Source organism: Sapajus apella, unplaced genomic scaffold, assembly GCF_009761245.1.
Source record: "Sapajus apella isolate SASKATOON/1434 unplaced genomic scaffold, GSC_monkey_1.0 scaffold57, whole genome shotgun sequence".
NCBI lineage: Eukaryota > Metazoa > Chordata > Mammalia > Primates > Cebidae > Sapajus > Sapajus apella.
This window is the reverse complement of record NW_022436997.1, coordinates 11,061,421-11,082,475: the sequence shown is the minus strand read 5'-3', so window position 1 is coordinate 11,082,475 and position 21,055 is coordinate 11,061,421.

The window sequence follows — 21,055 nt, the reverse complement described above, 5'->3', positions numbered from 1 at the left end:
AGTTTTAGCAGAGGGGGAAGAGCAGAAATCTACCAGGGGATAGGAGTGAGTGCTTAGTGACATAGTGGTGACAGCAAATGTAGACCATTCCTTGAGGAGATGTTTTAGAGAGGAGAAAGGAGGAGGTTGTAGCTTGCATTTGGGGTAGTTGAGGCAAATAGTTTTTAGGATAGGAAGGAGCAGAACCTATTATTTATAAATGTGGAGTCAGGGCAGTCAGGTGTATGAGAGTCACTGAGGGGTGACGGGGAATAGGAAAGTCAACTGTGGTGACTGGAGATGGCAAGCACCCCATTGCATGGGGGCAGCTAATCAGCTACTAGGATTTTGTTATTTGGGTGGCTCACTCAGTGGTGGCAGATTATTATTATTTTTGAGACAGAGTCTAGCTCTGTTGCCCAGGCTGGAGTGCAGTGGTGCGATCTCAGCTCGCTGCAACTTCTGCCTCCCAGGTTCAAGTGATTCTCCTGCCTCAGCCTCCCGAGTAGCTGGGATTATAGGGGTCCGCCACCATGCCCAGCTAATTTTTGTACTTTTTAGTAGAGATGCGGTTTCACTGTGCTGGCCAGGCTAGTCTCGAACTTCTAACCTTGTGATCCACCCACCTCAGCCTCCCAAAGTGCTGGGATTACAAGCATGAGCCAGCGAGCCTGGCCGATTATTATTATTATTTTGAAACTAGAGGAGCTAGAATACAAGTCAGTCAGTCTCTCTCTCTCTCTCTCTCTCTCTCTCTCTCTCTCTCTCTCTCTCTCTCTTAAGATGGAGTCTTGCTCTGCCTCCCAGGCTGGAGTGCAGTGGCGTGATGGTGCAATCTCGGCTCACTGCAACCTCTGCCTCCCAGGTTCAAACAATTCTCCTGTCTCAGCCTCCTGAGTAGCTGAGATTACAAGGCCCGCACCATCACGCCTGGCTAATTTTTGTGTTTTTAGTGGAGATGGGGGTTTTATCACATTGGTCAGGCTAGTCTTGAACTCCTGACCTCAAGTGATCTACCTGCTTTGGCCTCCCAAAGTGTTGGGATTACAGGAGTGAGTCACTGCGCCTAGCCTGTACTACAGATTTTGATTTTTCAAGTGCAATGCCCTCATTTTTAAATGTTGGCAGTTAAATCAGTTTTTAAATCTTTTTGCAGGGGAGCAGGAGTAGGGGACAAAACCCTCACCTCTGGCATAACATTGCCTGAAAGTTACCTTGGGAGAAAGGGCTGGTGGCACTGGTTGGCGAAGGTGAAAGAGGAGAGGAGCTATTTGTGGAGTAAGGGTTCCAAGGCTTTGTAAAGCACTGTGCAGGTAAAGAGTATTATTCATTAAAAGGAGAAAAAACTAAGAAGAACAAGGGAATGTGAGGTAAAAGTGAGGTAGAAGGAACTTGAGTCTGAGGAGGTAGGATTTCTCTGCAGAGAGACAAGGATTATGTTGGCTGGTCTGTGAGGGTGTACGCAAGGGAAGGTAGAGAGTGAGAGAGGGCATCCAGGTGAGGAGCTGTAAAGAATAGAAAGGCTTCGTCTGGCTAGTTAGCATAGGTTTACAGGGGACTCTGCCAATGTTTCAGAACTTTCTAATGTCACTATCCTAGAAGTTAAAGTGGTGAAAGTGAAGAGTAGAACTTATCTAGAGTTAGAGATTGTATGTAAGGCTGAAAGGTCCAATGAAGTGAGGGACTTTTTGTGTTTGTTAAAAAGTACATAATTAAAAAGGTATTATGACTTCTGTGTTGGAAGCTGAGCACATGAAACTAGAAGCCTGGTTAAGTGTCTAGGAGGCAACTTCCTGCAGACAGAGAAGAGCAAGTTTGGCAGGGACGAGGGAACCCAAGCCTCAGTGGTCAGGAGATCGTGGTGGCAAGGTATTTTATGTCTGGGTTTTGATTACTGTGGCTTTCTAATATATTTTGAAATCAGTTAGTGTGATGCCTACAGCTTTATTCTTTTTACTTGGGATTGCTATGGCTATTTGGGGTTTTTTGTGGTTCCAGTTTAGGATTGCCTTTTCTATTTATATGAAGAATGTCCTTGGTATTTTGATAGGAATGCACTGAATCTGTAGATCACATTAATAGTATGAACATTTTCACAATATTATTACAATTCATGAGCATGGGATATTTTCCCATTTTTAAAATTTCCTCTTTTTTTCATCAGTGTTTTATAGTTTTCCTTGTAGGTTTGTAAATTTATTCCTAGGCATTTTATTTTTTTTGTATTTAATAGCTATTGTAAATGGGATTGCTTTCTTAATTTCTTTTTCATTTTGTTTGATGTTGGTGTGTATAAATGTTAGTAATTTTTGTTGATTGTGTGTTCTGCAACTTTACTGGATTTGATGATCAGTTCTAATAGTTTGCTGATGGAGTTGTAGGGTTTTCTAAATATAATGCCATGTTGTTGCAAACAAGGATAATTTGACTGCTTTCTTTCCAATTTGGATGCCCTTTATTTCTTTCTCTTTTCCAGTTGATCTGGGTAGGCCTTCTAGTACTGTTTTGAAGAGAAATGGTGAATCCTTATCTTGTTCCAGATCTTAGATGAAAGGCTTTCAATTTTTTCCCATTCAGTACACTGTTAGCTGCGGGTTTATCACATATGGCCTTTATATTTTGGGGGGTATAATCCTTCTATACCATTAACATTCTACTATGTGATGTGTCAGGTTTATTGATTGGCATATATTGAGCTATTCTTGCTCACTGGGAAGAATTTCACTTGATCATGCTGAATCATTTTTTTAATATGTTGTTCAAGTTGATTTGCTAGCATTTTCTTGGGGATGTTTGCATATATGTTCATCAGGGATATTGACCTGTAGTTTTCTTTTTGTGTGTCCTTGTCTGCTTTTGGTATACAAGCAGTGCTGGCCTAATAGAATGAGTTTGGAAATATTTCCTTCCTTCAGTTTACTTTACTTTTTTGGAATAGTTTGAGTAGAATTGGTGTTAGTTCATCTTTAAATGTTGGGTAGAATTCAGCAATGAAGCCTTCAGGTCCTGGGCTTTGCTTTGATGGGAGACTTTTATTACAGATTTAATCTTTTTACTTGTGATTGGTCTGTTACAGGTTTTCTATTTCTTTATGTTTTGATTTTGATAGGTCTTATGTGTTCAGGAACTTACCCTTTCTTCTTGGTTTTCCACCTTTTTGGTATATAGTTCATAATAGCCTCTAATGATCCTCTGTATTTCTGTGGTATCATTTGTTAATGTCTCCTTTTTCAGTTTTGATTTTATTTATGTAGGTCCTCTCTCTTTTTTTTCTTATTCTAACTAAGGGTTTGTTGATTTTATTAATCTTTTCAAAAAACAACTTTTTGTTTTGTTGATCTTTTATATTTTTTGGTCTCAATTTACATTATTCCTGTTCTTTATTATTTTTTCCTCCTATTAATTTGAGTTTTTTGTTCTTGCTTTTCTGGTTACTTCAGGAGTATTGTTAAGCTGTTTATTTGAAATCTGTTTTGATGTAGATGTTTATTACTATAAATTTCTCTCTTAGAAATACTTTTGTTTTATCCCATAGATTTTGATATGTTGTGTATTCTCCTTATTGATTTCTAGTTTTACTTCATCATGGTCAGAAAAGATACTTGATATAATTTTGACTGATTTGAATTGGTTGAGGCTTGTTTTGTGGCCTGCCAGGTGGTCTATCCTTGAGAACGTTCCATGTGCTAATGAAAAGAATATGTATTCTGCAGCAGTTACATGTTCTGTAAATGTGAGTTAGGTCCATTTGATCTAGTGTGATCTATATTGTCTATGTCTTTACAGGTTGCTATAGTTTCTATTTTTGATAGATTTGCCTTTTAGTCACTGTTCTAGTGATATAAATAGATTATCCATTGCAATTACAGTATTGAGTATTCTGAATTTGTCTGCATACTTTTGCCAGTGAGCTTTATACCTTCAAATGTTTCCTTTTTACACATCAGCATCCTTTTCTTTCAGATTGAAGAACTCCCATTAGCATTTGTTATGAGTCAGGTCTAGTAGTGGTAAATAGCTTTAGTTTTTGTCTAGGAAATACTTGATCTCCCCTTCATGTCTGGAGGAAAGCTTTGCCGTGTTGTCTCAGTTGGTAATTTATTTTAGCACTTTGAATATGTTGTCACACTCCCTTTTGGCTTGCATGGCTTCTGCTGAAGTCTTTTGCCAGATGAATTAGCGCTTCTTTGCATGTCATTTGCTTCTTTGCTTTTTTTCTCTTGCTGCTTTTTGGATCCTCTTTTTGTCCTTGACCTTAGAGAGTTTCATCATTATATCTTGGGGTAGAGTTATTTGGATTGAATTGTTTGGTGATCTCTGACCTTCTTGTATCTGGATATTTATATTTTTCTCTAGATTTGGAAAGTTTTCTGTTATTTATTTGAATAAGCTTTCTACGCCCATTCTTTCTCAACTCCCAGTTGAACACCAATGACTCTTAGATATTCTGTTTGAAGTTATTCTGTGTATCTTATGGGTGTTTTCGTTTCTTTTTATTCTTTTTTCCCCTCCTCTGACTGAATTTTCCAGTATATTGTCTTTGAGCTCACTGATTGTTCTCCTTGATCCATTCTGCTGTTGAGACCCTCTAATGCATTTTTCAGTTTAGCAAATGTATTTCTCAGTTCAGCAAATGTATTTCTCAGTTCCAGCATTTCTGTTTGATGTTTTAAAAAACATTTTAATCTTTGGTAAATTTCTCTGATAAATTTCGGAATTGTTTTTCTGTGTTATCTTGGAGCTTGCTGATTTTCCTTAGCATTGTTATTTTGAATTCTTGATCTGAGAGCTCACACATTGCTGTCTACTTACGGTTGGCCTCTGGCTCATTGCTTTGTTCTTCTGGGGAGGTTATAATTCCCTGTTTGATGTTTCTTGTGGATGTATGTCTACGACTTCACATTGAAGGATTAGTTTTTTATTTCAGTGTTCACTGTATGTCTTGTCTTTCTAGAGTATATTTGCTTAGAGGTTCTTTGCAGTTGACTATAATTTTCATTAATCGTAAATCGCTGTCTCCTTTTTGGCACTAAATGGTGCCTTAAGCCTAGGATTTCCTTGGCTCTTCCAATACTCAGAGCATTGCCTGTCTCAGATGGGGGTGTGAGGGTTTTTCTCCTTATAACCTTCCTGTGGGTTGAGGCAAGAACTGGGAACCCAAGCTGGTAGGGAAGCTGACCTTTCACCTTGATCTCACTTTTTCCAGTATGGAAGTTGTGAGACAGGGAGGAATTTTCCATGTGCAGTGCCTAGCAGATTGTGGGAGGGGTTTCATGGACAGAGAAGTCTGTTTCTCTTACTGTCTGTTTGGAGTTTTTCCACTACTCTGTGGCCTTGGAGACCTTCCTAGCCTCAAATTCAAGTTGTGGGATATTGCTGGTGATATTCTTGGGACTGAATATTTGGTGCAATTTTGGTAACATCACTTCCTCTGTACATATTTTTAAATGGTAGCATCATGTGTCTATGACACACACACATTAATTTGTTTTGGAACTGTTAATGAGGCATTCCTTACCTTCCCAACACTTGTGGATTGTAGATTAGGAATCCCTGGCTGTCTACATAGTGGCATGTAGTTATCTCCCAATCATGACCTCTCTTCTTCCCCACCGTGTGGCAGTTATTGGTGGACCCTAAGTGACCCTGGTGAACCATGGAGCTCCATCCCTCTACAATTAAGCCAACTCTGAACTTCATCCTCCCCCAGAGCTAATAGTTATGGGAACTAGTAAGTTTCCTCATGTTTAAGCAGTTTGAGGTGGAATTTCTGTTGTCCTACAGATAAAGGCATCTCAATTGATGTAATAATGCAGAATTATAGTGTAAAGAAGTAAGAGGATTTTTCTGTATTTTTTTCTTTCCAGCTTTTAGGTTTGGGGGGGTACATGTGCAGGTTTGTTACATGGGTAAATTGCATGTAATTGGGGTTTGGTGTGCAAATTCTTTCATCACTCATGTAGTGAGCGTAGTACTTGATAAGTAGTTTTTCGATCCTCACCCTCCTCCTACCTCTCACCCTCAACTAGGCCCCAGTATCTGTTGTTCCCTTTTTTGTATCCACATGTACTCAATGTTTTGCTCCCACTTATAAGTGAGAATGTGATATTTTGGTTCCTATTTTAATTCACTTAGAATAATTGCCTCTATTTGCATTCATGTTGTTGTAAAGGACATGGTTTTGTTTTTTTTTTAATGGCTGCATGGTACTTCATGGTGTATATGTACCACATTTTCTTTATCCAGTCTACTGCTGATGGGCATCTAGGTTGATTTCATGTCTTTGCTATTGTGAATAGTGCTGCGATAAACATACATGTGCATGTGTCTTTATGGTAGAATGATTTATATTCTTTTGAGTACATAATCAATAATGGGATTGCTGGGTAACATAATCAGCAATGGGATTGCTGGGTAACATAATCAGCAATGGGATTGCTGGGTAACATAATCAGCAATGGGATTGCTGGGTAAAGTGGTAGTTCTAAGTTCTTTGAGAAGCCACCAAACTGCTTTCCACAGTGACTGACCTCATTTACATTTCCACCACCAGTGTGTAAGCGTTTCCTTTTCCCTGCAGCTACACCAGCATCTGTTATTTTTTGACTTTTTAATAATAGCCATTCTGACTGTTACAAGATGATGTCTCACTGTGATTTTTATGTGCGTTTCTCTAATGATTAGTGATGTTGAACATTTTTTCATATGCTTCTTGTCTGTGTGTGTGTCTTCTTTCAAGAAGTGTCTGTTCATGTCCATTGTCCATTGCTTAATAGGGTCGTTTGTTTTTTGCTTGCTGATTTATTAATAGGATTTTTATGTTGGGTATTTATAAATTGAATACCAAGATATTGCCCAATAGGCTAGTCCTCCAACCTCCATGTTAGAAACTACATAAATCAGGACTCAGAAGTTTTAGTTTCTATTTTGCCACTACCTACCTATATCATTAGACCTAAATTTCCTGAACAGTAAAAACAAGGAGGTTGCCCTGAATAAGCTGTAATGTATTTTGCATCTCAGATATTCTTTAATTTTGGAACCCATGCAAAATATCTGGTTAAATTTAATTAGGAGTTAATAAGGTGAAGTTTTTGCAAAATAGCGAGGCATTTCAGATCTTTACTATATTTATTATGATTTTATAGTCTACTGGCCTCAAGATGTTCTATTTCTACAACTTTTCTGTAAATAGCACTGGCAAAGTCTTTTAACAGTCTAGAAACACTTTTTCTGGCTAGGCACGATGGCTCATGCCTATAATCCCAGCACCTTGGAAGGCCAAGATGGGGGGATTAGAATTTGAGACCAGCCTGCCAACGTGGTGAAACCCTGTCTCTGCTAAAAATACAAAAATTAGCCAGACGTGATGGCAGGCATCTGAAATCTCAGCTATTCAGGAGGCTGAGGCAGAAGGATCGCTTGAACCCAGGAGGCAGAGGTTGCAGTGAACCAAGATTGTGCCACTGCACACCAGCCTGGGCAGAGTGAGACTCTGTCTCAAAAAAAAAAAAAAACAAACACAAAAAACAAACAACAACAACAACAACAAAAACCTCTTTTTCTCTCAAGTGCTTAAAACCAGTAGTATTTGTTTTTTAAGACGCTTAAAAATCTTTCAGATCTCCCTCCCTCCCTTTTTATTTTTTTTATCATGGAAAATTTCTAATATACATAGAAGTATAGAGAATAGCATAATGAACCTTCATATACTCATCATCTGACCTCAGTAATTATCAGCATTTTGACAGTCTTAAAACCAATAGCTTTTAAAAGTGCTTACATTTAACTCTTCTAGACAAGATACTTTTTACCAGCTGATCTCTAGACCTAAACTAGGCATCTCTTGCTTTAGTGTTTCAATTGCCTGCATGTTTGTTTAAATACTGTTCTTTTTTTGCATCATACGAAGGTATAGTACTGTGAAAACTAGTCTTTATATTAGCAGTCTGGCCAAACAATTATGAGTATTTAGGCATTCATATTTGTATATATCAAGGTAGGATGACTTATACTGTGCTAACAAACAATCCCAAAACCTCAGTGGCTTAAAACAAAACTTTTGGCCTTGTGACTGATTGACTGGGCCTTTGTTCTGCCTCACCCTGCCTCTGGACCCAAGCTAAAGGAGCAGTTACTGTCTTGATTGTTGCCAGCACCATTGTAGAGGGCAAGAGAGCAGGGCAAATTGTGTGTAGTCTCATAAAGCTTCCACCTGGAAGTGAGTCTTGGCATTTCTGCTCACATTTGGCAAAAAGAAGTCATGTGGCTAACCTATATTTCTAGGGGACAGAAAAGTGCAAACCCATCATATTGGTGAAGAGAACCAGAAATGTTTGGTAGAGAACACTAATGACTATCACAGTATCGTGAGAAATATAAAATCTCACCTGTCTTTCAACTTGATGTGTAACAGCTAAGGTTTCAAGAATTGTTTATCCTCATGCGACAAGTGTAGGTAGTAGTATTAAAATTACCCTCATTATTTCCTTAGCTGTTGTTTATTTTAAAGCCACTTTTAGACCAGTTAATTAGAAGTCCTCAGAGAGGGAATACCAATTTCTAGATTGGATCCCTACTTCTTTATAGGAGGTACAGACTTTTCCCTTTTCTCAGGTGATACAGTCAGTATACCAGAGAAGGGGCAAAATAGTTGTAGCTTCTTTACTTCTCATTATAGGAAGACCTTGTCTGTCACTGTTCCTCTTCCTTTTTTTAAAGTAGGATTTTGATTTCGTTTGTGACATGGATAAAATCCCAGGTCAGACTCTTGGATGTTTCAAGTGGGGTTTAGAATTCCAGATCAGTCAGGAAAATTTGTGCTCAATTACTACAAAGAAAAAAAAAGAATTCCAGATCAGATCCCTTTGTTGGTGTCTTTTTTTTGTTTGTTTGTTTTTTTGGAGGCTGGGATTTGTAGATTGTGATCATCCATGCAAGAGATACCAGTCATAGTGCTGGCCATGTTTATATCACATTTGAGAGGAAACAGCCTGACCCCCACAGTTCCTGCTCAAAGGTACTCTTAGTTGGTCATATTTTGTACCCCTCAGAAGTGTGCACCAGACTCAAGGCATCCAGATCACTAGCACCTGCTATGATATGACCTGGCTTGTAAAATAAGTAGGCTGGCCACTCTGCTGTCTTCCTGCGAATTTAATTTCCCAGACTAAGGCAGAGGCCCTGAGTCTAACACAATGCCATAGGACAGTAAAAAACCATTATCACCCATAGGCAGTTTAAGAAAATCAGAGGAAGTGAGGATGGAGAAAAAAGAGAGCAGAGTTGATTGGGGATGAAAAGAGAAGGAAGAGGCTCTTGGAGTATTGTCGTCCTCTAGAGACACTAATCCTTCTGCTGGGATCCTTGGTGTGGCCTTGTGTTCTGCCAGAGCCTTTGCATTTCTGCTTCAATCTGTGATGCCTGAATCTATGGTTGTTTCTGCCCTGCTTGGCTTGGGAATCCTGGGTTCTTTGCATGTGTACTGTAGGATAGGATTGGGTATTGGTACTAGTTACATACAGAGGTCCAATAGTAGCTGAAGCAAGGAAGAGGTACTTCTCTATTAAGCCTAAGTCTAGATGGACATATACAGCTCATGTATGAGGCTGGGGGCTGGAATAATGGCTCCATGGTTTTATAGGATCTAAGTTGTTCTAGCTTTCTTATTTGCTGATTCATGGGCTGGTCTTCATCCTCATGGTCTCAAATGTAACTTCAGCTATCACATTCATGTTCCATGCAGTGGGATGGAGGAAGGGCGAAAGAAGGGTCATGCTCCAGTCCTTTTTAGACACTTGTATGAAGTTACACTTAATACTTCCTCTTATGCTCATGACTTCCTCTCATATACCAACTAGAACCTCCCAGCAAGGGCGACTTGGAAATGTGTCTTTATTCTAGTGGTCCATGTACCTACCAAAAATTGGGAGTTCTGTAATGCTGAGAGGGACGTGAATATTGGGGGATGTCTGGCAGTGTGCTTCATGTGTCTTTTAAAATTTTTTTTGATATAAATTAGGATTACTTTGCCAATTTTTATTTAAAAAATAGGGATTTGAGAGGAATTACTTTGAGTCTATACAGCAGTTTTTATATTTTAACAATATCAAATTATCTAATAGATATTTCTTTTTTTTTTTTTTTAATTGTATTTGGGCTCTGGGGTACATCCTGCAGGATTGTTGCATAGGTTTATACATGCCATGGTGGTTTGCTGTCTCTATCCCTCCCCCACCATTGCCTACATCAGGCATTTCTCCAGGTGTTATCCCTCCCCCTCCTTCCTGCCCCCCTCCCACTGTGCCCCCTTCCCCTCTCCTCCACCCCTCACGTAGCCTGTGAGTGCTGCTCCTTTCCCTGTGCCCAAGTGTTCTCATTGTTCATCACCTGCCTATGAGTGAGAACATGCGGTATTTGGTCTTCTGTTCTTGTGTCATTTTGCTGAGAATGATGGTTTCTAGGTTCATCCATGTCTCTACAGAGGACATGAACTCATAGTTTTTTATGGCTGCATAGTATTCCATGGTATGTATGTGCCACATCTTTTTTTGTCCAGTCTATCATCGATGGGCATTTGGGTTGGTTCCAGGTCTTTGCTATTGTAAACAGCACCACAATGAACATACATGTGCATGTGTCTTTATGATAGAACGATTTATAATCCTTTGGATATATACCCAGTAATGGGATTGCTGGGTCAGATGGAATTTCTGTTTCTAGGTCCTTGAGGAATCACCACACTGTCTTCCACAATGGTTGAACTAATTTACACTCCCACCAACAGTGTAAAAGTGTTTCTATTTCTCCACACCCTCTCCAGCATCTGTTGTCTCCAGCTTTTTTAATGATAGCCATTCTAACTGTCGTGAGATGGTATCTCAGTGTGGTTTTGGTTTGCATTTATCTAATGACCAATGATGATGAGCATTTCTTCATGTTTGTTGGCCTCATATTTGTCTTCTTTTGAAAAGTGTCTGTTCATATCCTTTGCCCACTTTTGAATGTTTTTTTTTTCCCTGTAAATCTGCTTTAGTTCTTTGTAGATTCTGGATATTAGCCCTTTGTCAGATGGGTAGATTGTGAAAATTTTTTCCCATTCTGTTGGTTGCCGGTTTACTCTAATGATTGTTTCTTTTGCTGTGCAGAAGCTCTTAAGTTAGTTAGGTTCCGTTTGTCTATTTTGGCTTTTGTTGCCATTGTTTTTGGTGTTTAAGTCATGAAGTCCTTGCCTGTGCCTATGTACTGAATGGTTTTGCCTAGGTTTTCTTCTAGGGTTTTTATGGTGGTAGTTCTATGTTTAAATCTTTAATTCATCTGGAGTTAATTTTAGTGTAAGGTACAAGGAAGGGGTCCAGTTTCAGCTTCCTGCATATGGCTAGCCAGTTTTCCCAACACCATTTATTAAACAGGGAATCCTTTCCCATTGCTTGTTTTTGTCCGGTTTGTCAAAGATCAGATGGTTGTAGATATGTGGTGTTGCTTCCAAGGCCCCTGTTCTGTTCCATTAGTCTATATCTCTGTTTTGGTACCAGTACCATGCTGTTTTGATTACCGTAGCCTTGTAGTATAGTTTGAAGTTAGGTAGCATGGTGCCTTCAGCTTTGTTCTTTTTGCTTATGATTGTCTTGGCTATGTGGGCTCTCTTGTTTCCATATGAAGTTTAAGGTGGTTTTTTCCAGTTCTGTGAAGAAGGTCAATGGTAGTTTGATGGGGATAGCATTGAATCTATAAATTACTTTGGGCAGTATGGCCATTTTCACAATATTGATTCTTCCTAACCATGAGCATGGAATATTTTTCCATCTGTTTGTATCCTCTCTTATATCCTTGATCAGTGGTTTGTAGTTTTCCTTGAAGAGATCTTTTACGTCCTTTGTTAGTTGTATTCCTAGGTATTTTATTCTCTTTGTAGCAATTGTAAATGGGAGTTTGCTCACGATTTGGCTCTCTGTTTGTCTGTTATTGATGTATTTCTTAGGTAACCTCTCTAGTCAGATGTTTTAAAATTTTTCTCAGTAATATTTTTTAATGAAAGTATCTTATACTTATTACTAAGTTTATTCCTAAAATTTTATGGGTTTTGTGCTACTGTAAAAGGATGTTTTAAGTTGCATTTCTAACTGTTTGCTGCTAATCTGTAGAATTGCAATTGATTAGATTATGTCAATCTTTTATTTTGCATGCTTATTAAATTTAATGTTTTTCTTAATTTTCGAAGAGTTTTGCCCATAAGTAACCATGTAATTTATAAACAGAGGTAGTTTTATTTCTCCCATGCTTCCTGTATCTTAAAAGTAAGTTACACCTCTGTGCCTTGGTGTGAAAAGAGTGTATGTAAAGCACCACTCAGAATCTTCTTTTTTCAGTTAATGCCTATTTGTACCTGAGTTTCTGCTGTGCTGATTATTTCAGCCAAACTAAACAAAGATTCACATGTTTCTTCATTTAATAAACATTTATTAGTGTCTACTATATACTCTAGCTGTGGTACTGAGTATTGTAGACGTAAAAGAAAGACACAAAAATGAAATATGTGGTCTTTGCCCTCAAGGAGCTCACAGTTTGGCAAAAATACAAATGAATAAGTAAAAATAACAATACAGTATGATAAATGCGGTAATAAAGATCAACATTCAAGGTATAAAGTATACCTACTAGAATGACAGAAAAGAAGGGCTAGCTTTCTACATCTTCCAGCTCTCTTATTTCTTCAAGACACAGGAAATAACTAAGCACTAGCTAGCCATCATAGGGGCACTGTAAGTCCAAACGCAGGTGTTCTTTCTTACAAGAACTTTCCAGTTCTTCCTTATCAGTGAACAGAGTAAAAGCTTACTATAAACAAATCCCTAAACCTACCACAGTAAAGAGCAGTCACATATGTATAATGCTTTATGTTATAAAAAACTCTTCTCATACAAACCCAGTTTTCCGGAAATCCATTTACCCAGTTTTGTCAGACTTAAGATTTCTTTTGGCATTTTTAAAATAGCAGTCTGTTTATTGACCAGCTTGCCACTGGTGGTGTTTTTTACTTTAAATCTTATCCTTCTTTACTTTTTTTCTGCCTTTGTCTTTAGAAAGTTGGTCTTTGATTGATATTAGTGGTATTTTAGATGATAGCTACGCAGTAAGCTTAGATTGAAATGGAATTTTAATTCAAAAAAATTCAGGCCAGTTAAACCTCTTGTCAGTTTATGCAGAATATATGGGATAACATTAGATTAATAGAGCACTGTTACTGCAGCCCATCTCTTGGGAAGTGGAAATAGCTTTGCTTTTCAGACCTTATGTTTGAGATGGTGTTTACTCTTGGATAATTTTACCTGGAACGCCTTGCTGCCCTTGAGCCTCTTCTGTGTGTGCTGTCATAGCATGTGTTAAATGTATGAATTGAAAGCACTGCTTTGCATGATAGTTAACTTAGATAAAGTTTAGCTCTAAATTTTATGTTTTAATTCTTCATTGTCTTGGCATCATAGATGTTGGACAGTCCAAAAAAGAAAGTTTTCCTATAAGATAATTATTTTTTAAAGTGGAGGATGGGCACAACATTTCATCAGAAGCATTTGGGAGAAAACAGTGACTGGGAGACAGTGAATTTTTAAAAAATATTGATTGTAATCAGCTGCTTACTCTTTGCTTAGTATTAATACCCTTAGATTCTTTACAATGAACACGCAGGTTTTAACACTGACATTCCAAGTAATAGGTAATGTTTTTATTATTTGAAAATGAAGTTAATCCCTATGATTTGGTTATTCTTTAGTATACATTTGATCCTTTCAGATTGAGGTAGAAAATAATTCTGAAAATCATTTTTTTTGAAATGAATGGAACACAGATAATTTCAATTTTGTTTCTTTTGTTTTTATTGTGACTGTAACCATGACGATATACTTTTATGGATCACAGAGTGTTCAGATTTCAAGGAATAGAACAGCTGTATAATTTGTGAGGCCATTTCAGACAGAAGCAGCAACACCTGTGCAGACATGGAAGCCAGAGAAAGTATGACTGTGACATAATTGAGCAGCTGGGAGTGGTTGAATGTGAATGAAGAGCAGAGCATGGGAAAGAGGTGCAGAGTGAAACCAGGGTGTGGCCACAGCTGTGATGGGCAGAGTCCCAGGGGCCTCTGCCTAGAAGGCCTTTCTGCAGGATCTTCCTGTGTCTGGCTCCTGGCTCTTCCAGGCTCCTTCTCATTGCCCTGCCTCAGAGAAGCCTTTCTGATCACCTAGGATAAAGTAGCCACCCAGTCACTTGCTAACAAGCCAGCTCCTCTTTTTGTTTCTTTATAGAGTGTTCCTTCCTGGCTGTCACTTTTTGTTTATTGTCTGTGTCCTAGTGCTTGATCACAGTTTTCCGTGAGAGCGGAGACCTTGTCTGTCCTATTTATTGCTGTAGATCTAGAGCCTAGCATAAAACTGGCATTTAATAAATGTTTGTGGCATGAATGTAAGTGTGAATGTTTTTTTTAGTATGGATTTTGAATTTTATTCTGTAGATTAATTGTTCTAAATCTTGTAGTTCTCTAAACCCTTGTACACTTTTAGAAATTACTGAGGACCCCAAAGAGTTTGTTTTGTCGGTTTATATGTATTGATATTGACCATATTAAAGATAACCTAGACATTTAAAAATCATTAATTCATTTATAATAATAATAGATTATGATATGTTAATATAAACATATTTTTATGAAAATAACTTTTCCAAAACAAAAAAAGTGAGAAGTCTGGCATTATTTGACATTTGTGCAAATCCTGTTAATGCCTGGCTTCTCATAGGTGGATCCTCATACCTTCTTTTTTCCATTCAGTCTGTTGATACTGCATATCATGTAGCCTCTGGACCTCAGCCACATACTTAGGGAATGAGCATAAACAAATGGTGACTTGGCATAGTATAAAAATAGTTTTGACCTTGCAGACCCCTTGAAAGGGTCTTGATGACTCCTTGAGTTAGATAGGGTGGGGGTCTTTTTATTACATTTTCAGAACTGCTGCTGTAGGTGGATGATTTTCAGACTTTTTAGTAGCAGGAGTATATTTTCAAATATCTCCCAACAAGTTCCAATGCCTAGAACAGATAAAGGTGGAGTTGTTTTGATTAAAGTGCACATGTAGTGGGAGTAGAGATTGCGGAGCAGGGGGAGGTCCCTGGAGCCAGGCTTTTCCTTTCTTTCTCATTTCTTGGCTGAGCTACTAAATTGGCCTAGGGATTGATAACTTTAAGGCAGGAATACTGTGTGAGAGAAAGTGAGTCAGATGAACATACTGCGGAGATTTTCCACTCTGTGCCATAGTTTAACTTTCAGGCATTTTATTTAATAGCTATTTGATATTTTATATAAGTCAGTAAGAAAATTTACTGTAATTTGCAGCAAGCTTATAGTGAAGCAGAAGCGGCTGCCAGAAACAGACCTCTGGAACACCAAACTGGGAAGGAAGAAATGTTTATTATTGTTATTATTATTACGGCCACAGCCAGGCGACAATTTGTCTAAATGACCAAGCTCACCTAACAAAGGGAAGCTTTGCCTTTACCTAGGCTTACACTTTAGATACTATAAATGAAAGAATCTTAGGTTCACAGCCTTGGAAATTACAAGTGAAAGGTTCTTGGGTTTATAGTTTTAGAAATCACATACGAAAGGGTCTTGGGTCTACTGATTTAGAAATCACATATGAAAGGGTCTTGGTTGATGGAGTAGTAGGTGGGGGTTTGATCTTGTTTAAGTAATAACAGTGTCTTCCGAAGGGATTCCCCCACACCATACCTGCTATTTACAGGAAGGTGATTTAGGAGGCGCCAGTCAGCCAGCCTTTTCTTCTATTGAAATGCAGTGTGGAAGTCAAGGGGGAGGTGATTCTAGATGCCTGGATCTCCTTCCTCAATAGAAATATTTATTTCATTGAATATTAGCTAGCTCAGGTTTTTAAAAGACAATTTGCTCTCTTTGTACATCTGAGAGTATGTAAAATAAAATTCAAGAAAGGTTCAATATATAATCAGACAAAAGTAAGGAGGTGGAGGAGGTTTAATATTGGGAATTGGGAATTGGGAATCTAATCTATGTGCCGAATACAGGAGGAATTCTCATGGTCTTGAGAGTGGAGGGAATGGCAGCTGGCCAGAGGCTGCCTAGAGCTTGGACCTTGTGTTAGGCAGCACCACCACCTGGTAGTACATTGTTGTGATAAAGTGCTGTTTTTGACTGCTTTGGGAAACATTCTCAACTCAGTCTATTTTGTTTCTGTGTGAAACTGTTTGTTATTTTTTTTTGTCTCAAAAAAAGGATCCTGGTTGGGCATGGTAGCTCACGTCTGTAATCCCAGCACTTTTGGGAGTCTTAGGTGAGTGGATCACCTGAGGTTGGGAGTTTAAGACCAGCCTGACCAACATGGTGAAACCCTGTCTCTACTAAAAAAAAAAAAAAAAAAACCCCACAAAATTAGCCAGATTACATGCCTGTAATCCTAGCTACTCGGGAGGCCGAGGCAGGAGAATAGCTTGAACCTGGGAGGTGGAAGTTGTGGTGAGCCAGGATTGCGCCATTGCACTCCAACCTGGGCAACAAGAGCGAAACTCTGTCTCAAAAAAAAAAAAAAAAAAAAGTTTCCCGTAAAGCTTCTGTTTTTACACAAAAGTCCTGTCTAATCTTTGTAGGCCTTGCCTTTTGGGAGTTTTATCTGACAGGCAACATAAAGCGGCCTCTTTACCCTCATTATTACCTGTATCATTAAAAAAGAGATCATTTATTACATATAATTATACCACAGTGTTTATATAAAATATGAGTTCTAGCTTTGTTGTCTGCCTTTTAAGAGATAGAAGGAAAAATTGAGAGATAAAGAGAAAAGTAATGAAAATAATTACAAGGCTGCAAAATACTGTCTTAGGTTTGGATTTAAATATTTTAAGATGTGGTTTAATAACTTCACATGATTCTTATGAAAAGAGAAAAAAACTGTTTTAAAGGGTTAAAAATACAGTACATCTCCATAAAAGATAGAAGGAGATATAGTTGGACAATTTGCCTTGTAGATTAGGTTTAAAATTCAAAAGAACTGCCTAATAGTGATAGTAATTAAATTCTAATTATCTTTAGAAATGTGAAAGATAATTCTGCTGATTTAACCATTTTTTTCAGTAAAGATTAAGTACCTACTCGAAGCCTATCATGTTTATTTTTATTTAATTTTTTGAATAGATAGTATCATAATTTCTTTAGCATTTCCAATTAATATTAAAGTGTGCCCCAATTTCTTAGAAGTAGATGGTTTATGTAGTGTAATATATCTGGCCTGGGCATGGTGGCTCGTACCTGTAATCCCAGCACTTTGGGAGGCCGAGGCGGGTGGATCACCTGACGTCAGGAGTTCAAGACCAGCCTGGCCAACATGGTGAAACACTGTCTCTACTAAAAATACAAAAAATTAGCTGGGCGTGGTGGTAGGTTCCTGTGGTCCCAGCTACTCGGGAGGCTGGGGTAGGAGTATTGCTTGAACCCGGGAAGTAGTGGAGGTTACGGTGAGCAGAGATTTATTGCTCCATTGCACTCCAGCCTGGGCAACAAGAGTGAAACTCTGTCTCACACACACACACATACACACACACACACACACACACACACACACACACCCCTAACAAGAGTGAAACTCTGACACACACACACACACACACACACACACACACACACACCTTACACCCCTACACCTGTAGACCACCTTCCATCATACCTCACACCAAGAGAAGAGGAAAGTACCCATAGTTATGTAAAATTTTATGTTTAATAAAAATTAATCAGTGGTATGTTGTAGGAAAGTAAGAAATGTTTTACTAGTAGCTACCTTGTTTAAGATGGAGCATCCCTCCACCAGACACTCCTGGTCCTCCCTACCTGACCACAAAATTTCTTCTTTCTTTCCATTGCAATACCTTCTGTGCTATAATCCAATTTACTTGTTTATTGTTTCCTGTCTCCTGCTCTTCTACAGAGGTGCTTTGAATGCATTGATCTTTGTTTGGTTTACTGATAGGTATTGAGTGCCTAGAACATATTTGTTAATTCAATGAATTGTTTTTCCTTTGGCTTCCAAAAGTGGATGTACGTTTCTTTTGAGAGAAAAATACTCAGCAGACTAGTCAAAACTTTAAAAAGTCTTCTGTTTTTGGCAGTGTAGCAGAATAGAGATTTTAAAAACTCCCACATTGTGAAATGTTAAAAATGCTGGACTTAACATTCAAAATACCTTTTAAATGCATCTTTGAGCTCATAAGAAGTGAGGAAACTTCCCAGAGGCCCAGAACAAGAAATCTTGAATCCAGGGAGGTAAGCTAATAGTGATACTGGCTGCCATGCTGAGGGTTCTGGTATTTGTAAATCCTTGGAAACTCAGAACTTTGGTTTTCGCAGGGTGGTCATGGGGTACCAGACAGCGTCTAGGGATCAAGCAGGTGCCAAGAAAAATCCAGAGACCTTTGTGTAAAGCTGAAGCTCCCTGAAAGGTGTCAGTAGGTAAACTAGGGAAAAAATAAAAACCTATCCCTCAGGGGTTGAAAAAGCATAAGGTAGGGAGATAGGAACAGGTTTGCCTGTTTCAGATTTTCACTGGAAGAATAAAATAACCTTCTCTGAAAAATTATAACTACAAGTCCACTCTAACTGGATTTGGGGTTGGAGTTCATACTGCCTTCATGGTGGGGAAAAAGAAGAAAACTGAGCCAAGAGTTTAGAGAAAAGTAGTCTCAAGACTGAGAATCAAATGAAATCCTCACTGAGGCATATAGGAACACAGGCCTCAGAGAATTGACACAGGTAAAGTTTCTTCCTAGAAATGCATTCACAATTTAAAAAGCCAAAAACACTTTAAATACATGATTTAAAGTTAATTAAAGCAAGGAGACCATGTAATCAGGCATTCAAACGTTGCAGATGTTGTAATTGTCAGATATGGAATATAAGATAAATGCTTAATAAGTTTACAGAGTATAAAGATACGGCTAAAGAGCAAAAGACTATCAGAAACAACTTGGCAAGTTGAATTCAGCAGTGTATAAAGGAAATACTGTAAATTGGACAAAGGGTTTATTCCAGGAAGGTGAGCTTGGTTCTGCATTTGAAGGACTGCTAATGTAATTATCCGTACAAGCAGTTTAAAGAACTGTATCCTAAAATATGCAGAAAAAAATTATTAAAAATTACCTCTCTTTTATGATAAAAACTCATAACAAAGAACAGAAGGGAAATTCTGTAACCTGACAAAGGGCATTTGAAGAATCTATAGCAAATATAGTATTTGATAAGGAAACATTAATGGCATTCCTTTAAAAATCAGCAGCAATATAAAGATATACCCACTGTTACTCTACCTCTTTATGATTGCACTGGAGATATGAATTAGTGCAATAAGGCAGAAAAGAGCTACAAGGCTATGAGGAATGAACAAAATGGTCATTCCTTAAGAGTGAATATGAATATCTTCATAGAAAATTCAAGAATTTTTTAAGTTGCTGAGTATATGATTAATATGGTAAAATCTGAAGGACTGATATCCAGAATCTGCAAGGAATGCTGACAAATCAGCAAAAAGATCAATATGGTGAAGTCAGTTCTATTACTCTAAACTAGCAGCATACAATAATAAATGTAATAAAAATATTTCTGAGTAGTTAAAAAGCCACCTAGGAATAAATAGAAATAGAGAAGGCAAGATCTTTAAATAAAAGGCACAGAAATGTATCGAAAGACTAAAATTAAGACCTTAGTAAATGTGAGGACATACTGTGTTCAGTTAGATGGTTTCCTATAAATATATCAATCAATCTTTCTTAAATATATGAATTTATTGCTAATTAAAAAAACACCCAGCAGAGTATAGATTTGTTTGTTTTTGTGGAATTTGACCAGTTAATTCTAAAATTTATTTGGAAATACAAAGGATCAAGATTGGCTTAGACATTCTTGAAGCAAGTACTTGTCCTACAAGATTTTAAGACAATGTAAAACTTTAATCATTGAGATGGTGTAGTATTTGGACAAGCATAGACAAATAGATAATGGAAGGAAATTAAGGCAAAAAACAGAACTCTAAGTACATAGAAACCTGATACATGACAGAGCTGATGTTACAAATCAAGGAAATGGAATACTCTTTAAATGGTGTTGGGATTATTAGCCATATTTTAAAATTGGTTTTTACTTCACACTGTATTAAAAAAAAAATTCCAGATGGATTAAAGACTAGATTGTGAAAGGCAAAACTTAAGCCTTCAGAATAAAATATTAGTATTTTAGACCTCAGGCTTTGGATGCCAAAAGCACAATTGTTGAAGGAAAAGCTTTATTTATTTGGCTCTACTAAAATTAAGATCTTTGGGGTTTTGTGTCCACAAAAAGGACAGTGTAAAGACTAGTCACATATACACAAGTAAAAGATATTTCTCATACGAAGGGCAAGGATTTTTTAAACCACAGTAATACACACACCTATATGTTAGTACACATACATACGGAAGTGTGAAAACAGTTAATGGCAAAAGAAAGCAAGAGCTGTTTCTTAGGAAAAAATGAGTAGCCAGTAAACAGTTTTCAGGGCAATACAAATTAAAGCTACATTGATGAAATTGTAAAACTTGGACATTGTCAAGTATACCACTGCACTTCTCCATGACAGAGTTTGGCAAACTTTTCTGTAAAGGGCCAGATAGCAAGTATTTTAGCCTTTGCAGGCCATGCAGTCTTTGTAAAGGCTGACAACTTTGCCTTTGTAGTGCAAAAGCAGCCGTAAACCATACATAAAACGAATGAGAGTGCCTGCATTCACGTAAAATTTTATTTACAAAAATACTTGTTTGCCAGTCCTTGCTTTATGACACTGAAGTTAGTAAACTACATCAATATGGATGAGTCTTAAAAACATGATGTTGGATTTAAAAGGTAGCAGAAAATTATTATATGATTTAATTTATGTGAATTGCAGAGGTCGACTCTGTAAAGGATACAGGTTTGTGGGTGTTTCATCATAGTTGCTGGGACCTAATTTTGAATTCTGGCTTTGACATTTAT